The sequence below is a fragment of the Eptatretus burgeri genome, chromosome 17, assembly GCF_056783735.1.
Source record: "Eptatretus burgeri isolate ZD-2024b chromosome 17, Ebu_testis_v1, whole genome shotgun sequence".
In the NCBI taxonomy this organism is placed as follows: Eukaryota; Metazoa; Chordata; class Myxini; order Myxiniformes; family Myxinidae; genus Eptatretus; species Eptatretus burgeri.
The window spans coordinates 9,549,924-9,557,125 of NC_140977.1; positions in this window are offsets into that span (position 1 = coordinate 9,549,924).

The window sequence follows — 7,202 nt, forward strand, 5'->3', positions numbered from 1 at the left end:
ACGCTTCACACCTAAATCAAGTTTTAAATTTGGGAAAACGTTCCACCAAGATTGACCAAATATCAAATTCTCAGTTTACAAATTTTCTGTTTTGACTCCTGTGACCCCAAGTCCTTCCTCCATACTTCATACTGTTACAGATTTGGAAACCTTTTGTACACAAACAGCCAGAGTCCCCACAGTTCAGTTATTTCGATAAGTATGTGTATAGTTAGAATCCATTCCCTATGTCTAATCGGAATTTCGTGTGTGCGCTGTGAGTTATTTTATAGTCAGGTTTAATACATCTACTACAACAACAACAACAACAACAACAACAACAGTGGCACCGTCCCTCACTCAACCCGGTCGCCATTGCCCACGTGTTTTTGGCTTGGGGCGTGGGCGGAGCCTCCATCTCCTAAGATCGAGGCTCCGCCCGAGGAAGGGCATAGAGCGTTTCCTCCAGCCAATGAGCGAAGAGCGAGCATCACACGCACGCCCCAGCCAATGGGAAGCCAGCGTGCCAAAAGCTACGACAGAGCCTCTTTGGGTGGCGGGCCTCCGAGATGCCTCGACACCCCCCCCCCCGAGACGCCTCGTCCAATCAGGAGGCTGACCACCTCAGGGCTGGCTCTGCCTTAGCCAGATGGAGTGTTTGGCCCGACAATTAAGGCGGCCACTCGTCGCAGGACAACCCCTCGTCCAATCCGGAGGCGAGTCCTTCAGATCGGTACCCTCGACCCACGGGGAAAGGATAGGAGAAGGGAAGGGTCGTCGTCATAAAAAGGGGAATAAGGAGAAGGGAAGGTTCGCCCTGTCGTGAAAAAGGGCAAGAAGAAGAAGGAGAAGAAGCCTCATCTTGCCTGCTGGCATTCCCGTCTTCCCGTGGGTGCTCGTCTCGTTTGGTCCTTTCCTGTGCTGGCTGGTGTCCGTTGCGTCATTCCTGGTCCCTGGTGTTTGGTGCTGCGTTGTGGTGATGGGTTCGAGTCCTGCCACCAGACAAGCTCGACCAGACCGCACGAGGCGGACAGGTGCAAGAATAGGCTCCTACCCTCAGCTTGCCTTTCCCTCCCGAGCTGAAGGGCCAAATAAAGGCCGCCGCCACCATTTATTTGGGTGTGCGCGTGTGTGTGTGTGTGTGTGTGTGTGTGTGTGTGTGTGTGTGTGTGTGTGTGTGTGTGTGTGTGTGTGTGTGTGTGTGTGTGTGTGTGTGTGTGTGTGTGTGTGTGTGTGTGTGTGTGTGTGTGTGTGGCGCCAGTTTTTTAAGTTGAACTGTTAAGTGCTTTTCGCTCACTGTACATTGCCTGCATTTCTTTTATTCGGATAACTCTGCTCTTTGTGTGCTCCCCTGCCCGATTATTGTTGATAAATAAACCCCCGTATTAAATGTTCCAGTTCGTTGTCCGTGTTTTCTTTCATTGGCCTAGCATGGTGTGGGTTTGATAAATAGTGAGGCCGTCGGTGCCGTTAAGTTGTCATTGGGTCTGACGGACTCTGCTAATTTCGCCCGGTTACACTGGACCGAGGTCGCTTGAGCCACCCGGTTCGACAGAGTCCGTTGAGGGTGTGACTGCCCCGGTAATTTAACGACGTGGGTACTTAGGTATATGGACCCAACCCTACGCCGTCAGAGAATTGGCGATCACGGTCTTTAAGTGACCCGTGACCTTTCGGACTTATCTGAGAGACACGACTAAATTCCAGATGTTCGGTGGGAGACGACTCCACTGCTCCACCCACCAGTCGTTTATCGCCACCGAACCCCGGCCCACAACAATACGTCCCCCAATGTTGATCACATGGATAAAGTTTCATGAAGAAATGTTTAAAATGTTCCCGTAATTGAATTTTTTGGTGTTTGACCTTCTCGCCTCATCAGGGTTGAGCTAAAAATGATACTGTACTCACAGCTTCTTGCCACGTGATGATCATAACTACCAAGTTTGGCGAATTTCCTTCTTACCGTTTAGGAGATAGAGTGATGGACGGACGGACAGACAGACAGACAGACAGACAGACAGACAGACAGACAGACAGACAGACAGACAGACAGACAGACAGACGGAGCCGATTACAATAAAGCGTGTGGATAATAAGTAAATAAATTGATTAATTTAATTCATGGGACTCCCAGTACTGGCAAATGATTCATTTGCACGACGTCCTTTGATTGGACGGCCCTTAAATTGATCTATCACCCTCAGGTAAATCAACAGGGTCCAACATGACCATTTACATCAGGGTCAAGATTCAAAATAAACCCACAAAACCCACAACCAGGGTGAGGTTTAATCCTCTCACCAAGTGTTTCCACCCAAGGTGAGCGGATGTTGTTTTCACCCCTGTTGTTGTCTGTGAACACGATATCTCAAAAAGTTGTGGCCGGATTCGGACGAAACGAGGTGAATGAGTTGGGTGAGTGAGAAGGACGAATTAATTCGATTTTGGTGAAGATACAGATCCGACTATGAGAATTATTTAAGTGATTTTTCACCGTTGAGAGTTCGGGCAAAACTAAACAACAAGGTGTCCCTGCCTCGGGCCTGGTTTGAGGCTCTTCGAGCCCCTTGGAGTCGGACAAGACGCAGAAACGGATCACCATCTGCAGGCTGCTTGGAATTCAGCGGCAACAACAGTGTTGTTGTTGTTCGGGTGGTGAAAATAAACTAAACTTGCGCCTGCTCCGGGGCCGAGACCATCCTGTCAGTGCACTGAGCCTGTACTCGTGATGAAAAGATAAAATCAAATATTAGGGAATGTTCTTTTGAACATATGAGTCCCCGAGGACCACCAGGTGGCGCCATGAATAGATACACAGCGGGAGGTGATGCCGCTCGGCGAGTCGATGTTGAGCAGCGTCATCATGGTTGGGGTCTCGCAATATAAGATATGAGCGCGATTAAAAATACCGTTTTTTCCACGAATCTTCATGTCTGTCAAAAAACCAGTGTCAAGGTGCACAACTACAGCTCATAACCTATCCATTGAGGTGTTCCCCCCCCCCCCTGCTTTCCTGTCTTCACGCCACTGTCCACACAAAATTCATCAATCAATTCGATACAGAGTCCGGGGGACTCAATCAATGTTGTGGGAAAACCCGCGGGAAATACCTTTGTCGTCTTTTCCTCAAGAATCGAAACATCTGCATGGATAAAACAAATCCCTGGTTAATCCTGAAGAGGATAAAGTTCGGAATTCTCAAACGCGCCAATTCCACGGTTTTCCGTTCACAGCGAACTCAGTCAGAACAGGTTGCCAAGACAACGCGTTGTTGTTATATGACCGCGTCATTGTGACGTCACTCAAATGCCCCCTCCCCCCTCCTCTCAATGACAATGACGAGTTGAAGTGCAGTAACTATCGTAGATTCAAACTCGGGTCGGTGAGGAGAAAACACCAGAACGTTCGATCCGTGATTGTTTCCCTCGGGGCAGGACACACGTGATCGTGATTAAACCCTCTTCATGAAATATTTTATTAAATGTAAAACTTCCATTATCAACGTCCTGATGACTCTGTGTGTCTGGTGTGTTCCCTTGGATGATCGAATCTCTCATTTATTTCAAAAAATCTTCATATTTCACCGTTAAACCTGACGGTGTGTTCAGTGCAGCGTTGTGTTGTATGACATCATGACGTCGCAAGGGTCTCTGCATAATAAACTGGTCCTTCACTGAAACATGGACATGAAGGGGAGGGAAAGGGGAGGGAGTGTGAGGGGAGGGAAAGGGGGAGGGGATGGGAAGGGGGGAAGGGGAGGGAAAGGAGATGGAAAGGGGAGGGGTGAGGGGAGGGATGTGAGGGGAGGGAAAGGAAAGGGAAAGGGGAGGCAGTGTGAGGGGAGGGAGTGTGAGGAAGGGAAAGCAGAGGGAGTGTGAGGGGAGGGAAAGGGGAGGGAGTGTGAGGGGAGGGAAAGGGGAGGGAGTGTGAGGGGAGGAAAAGGGGACGGAGTGTGAGGGGAGGGAAAGGGGAGGGAGTGTGAGGGGAGGGAAAGGGGAGGGAGCGTGAGGGGAGGAAAAGGGAAGGGAGTGTGAGGGGAGGGAAAGGGGAGGGAGTGTGAGGGGAGGGAAAGGGGAGAGGTGTGACAGTAGGGAAAGGGGAGGGAGTGTGAGGGGAGAGAGTGTGAGGGGAGGAAGTGTGAGGGAGTGTGAGGGGAGGGAAAGGGGAGAGGTGTGACAGTAGGGAAAGGGGAGGGAGTGTGAGGGGAGGGAGTGTGAGGGGAGGAAGTGTGAGGGGAGGGAAAGGGGAGGCAGTGTGAGGGGAGGGGTGTGAGGGGAGGGAAAGCAGAGGGAGTGTGAGGGGAGGGAAAGGGGAAGGAGTGTGAGGGGAGGGAAAGGGGAGGGAGTGTGAGGGGAGGGAAAGGGGACGGAGTGTGAGGGGAGGGAAAGGGGACGGAGTGTGAGGGGAGGGAAAGGCGAGGGGGTGTGGAGGGATGCAGTGTGAGGGGAGAGAAAGTGGAGGAAAAGGGGAGGCAGTGAGAGGAGAGGGAAAGGGGAGGCAGTGTGAGGAGAGGGAAAGAGGAGGAAGTGTGAGGGGAGGGAAAGGGGAGGGAGTGTGAGGGGAGGGAAAGGGGGTGAGTGTGATGGGAGGGAGTGTGAGGGGAGGGAAAGGGGAGGGAGTGTGAGGGGAGGGAGTGTGAGGGGAGGGAAAGGGGAGGGTGAGGGGAGGGAAAGAGGAGGGAAAGGGGAGAGTGTGAGATGAGGGAGTGTGAGGGGAGGGAAAGAGGAGGGAGTGTGAGGGGAGGAAAAGAGGAGGGAGTGTGAGGGGAGGGAGTGTGGGGGGAGGGAAAGGGGAAGGAGTGTGAGGTGAGGGAAAGGGGAGGGAGTGTGAGTGGAGGGAAAGGGGAGGGAGTGTGAGAAAAGGGAAAGGGGTGGGAGTGTGAGGGGATGGAAAGGGGAGGGAGTGTGAGGAGAGGGAAAGGGGAGGTAGTGTGAGGGGAGGGAAAGGGGAGGAGTGAGGGGAGGAAAAGGGGAGGGGTGAGGGGAGGGAAAGGGGCGGAAAAGGGGAGGGGTGAGGACAGGGAAAGAGTAGAGTGTGAGGGCAGGGAACGGGAGACCGAATTCCTCATTGTTTCCCTGTAAAAGAACAACACTCTTTCATCCACAACGAAGTGAGTACAAATGTGCTAAATATCATACACAATCTTCATTCATACAAATATTCCCTTCAAATCACTTGCATGACAATTGATCCTTCACCCAACACCACATAAAACAACGAAATACAAGAGTGAAGTCGATGTGACACACCATCGTAAATCCCAACACTTCCCACCTAAATTAAGGTTGAAATTTGGGAAAACGTTCCACCAAGATTGACCAAATATCAAATTCTGAGTTTACAAATTTTCCGTTTTGACCCATGTGACCCTCAGTCCTTCCTCCATACTCCATACTGTTGTGGTGCCGGGTATCGGTGGCGAGCACGACCGCTCGGGAGAGCAGTGGAGTCGGCTCCACCGAACACACCGGAATTTAGGTCATGACCCGAGGATAAGTCCGAATGGCACGGGTCCCTTACAGGACCTTGAATCACCAATAATTCGACCGCGTGGGGTAGGGTTAATTAACAACTTCAATATACCTAAGTACCCACGCGGCAAAGCTTACCGGGGAATTCACACCCTCAACAAGCCTCGATCGGAATGAGCCATTACCGTGCTCGAACCCTGTGTAACCCGGGCGGATGGTTACCGAGGCCTACCGGTCCATATGAACAATTTGCCGCTTTGCTATTGCCCAACACGCACCATTCTAAGCCAATGAAAGAAACACAGAAACGAGCTGGTACATTCAACAAAAGGTATATTTATTTAAAACAATAATTGGGAAGGAGAACACAGAGCAGAGTTATTATGAATACAGAAAGGTATCAAATATACAAGAAATTCCTCAAACAATTCGACTTAGAGACAGGGCCCACGGACACAAACACGCACACACAAATACCCAGAAAGAGATGGATTTCGAGATCTTTATTGCCCCTTCAGCTCGGAGGGAAGACGAGCTGAGGGAAGAGAACGTGCTGGTTACCTGGCCGCGTTCACGCGGCTGTACGACCGCACCTTCCCGGAGCACCAGTCGCCAAAGAAACGGACCAGGGCAGCCGAACCCAGTGGAGGCGAGACGACGTGATCTCCCGTGATGAGATGGTCGACCGCTTGTTGTAATACGCCAGACGAGACGCCTCCGATGGGCGGGATCCAGTCAACCGCAGTCGCAGGCAGAAGCGCCTCGAGCAGATGGGACGCACTCTTCAATTCTCTTTCGTCGTCCTTTTTGGGGCGCAGTCCGCTGCTCCGTCGGCTGCTCCCCTTGGGTGGACGGCCTGTCGCGGCTCCGCCTTCTTGAGAAGGACCGCCCCGGCTTTGGTCCGTGCGTTGCCCATTGGGCGTAAAATGACGCATACCCTTATTTGGTGCCAAACCAGAACGAAACGCTTCGTGACCATATTTGGTGCGAAATCCACACCGCCTGGGATATGGAATTCTGCCCACACACACGCCCACACACTACCTCCCCTTTCCCTCTCCTCACACTCCCTCCCCTTTCCATCCCCTCACACTCCCACCCCTTTCCCTTTTCTCACACTCCCTCCCCTTTCCCTCCCCTCACACTCCCTCCCCTTTCCCTCACCTCACACTCCTTCCCCTTTCCCTCCCCCACACTCCCTCCCCTCACACTCCCTCCTCTTTTCCTCCCCTCACACTCCCTCCTCTTTCCCTCCCCTCACACTCCCTCATCTCACACTCTCCCCTTTCCCTCCTCTTTCCCTCCCCTCACCCTCCCCTTTCCCTCCCCTCACACTCCCTCCCCTCACACTCCCTCCCCTTTCCCTCCCCTCACACTCCCTCCCATCACACTCACCCCCTTTCCCTCCCCTCACAGCGGCGAACACGCAAATAATTCCGTGAGCAGAGTGTTGTTGTTATTTTTGTTGTTGTTGTGGTTGGGGTAAAAATCCTATCCATAAAATAATTGCCCAGCGCACGTACACTTAATCACCCATTAAACATAGGACGGGACCCTACCTCGACACACATACTTACCGATATAACTGATCTATAGGACCTGGCTGTTGTGTGCAGTAAGCTTCCAAATTCGTAACAATACGTCCCCCAATATTGATCACAAGGACAAGGTTTCATGAAGAAATGTTTAAAATGTTCCCGTAATTGAATTTTTTGGTGTTTGACATTCTCACCTCATCAGGGTGGTGCT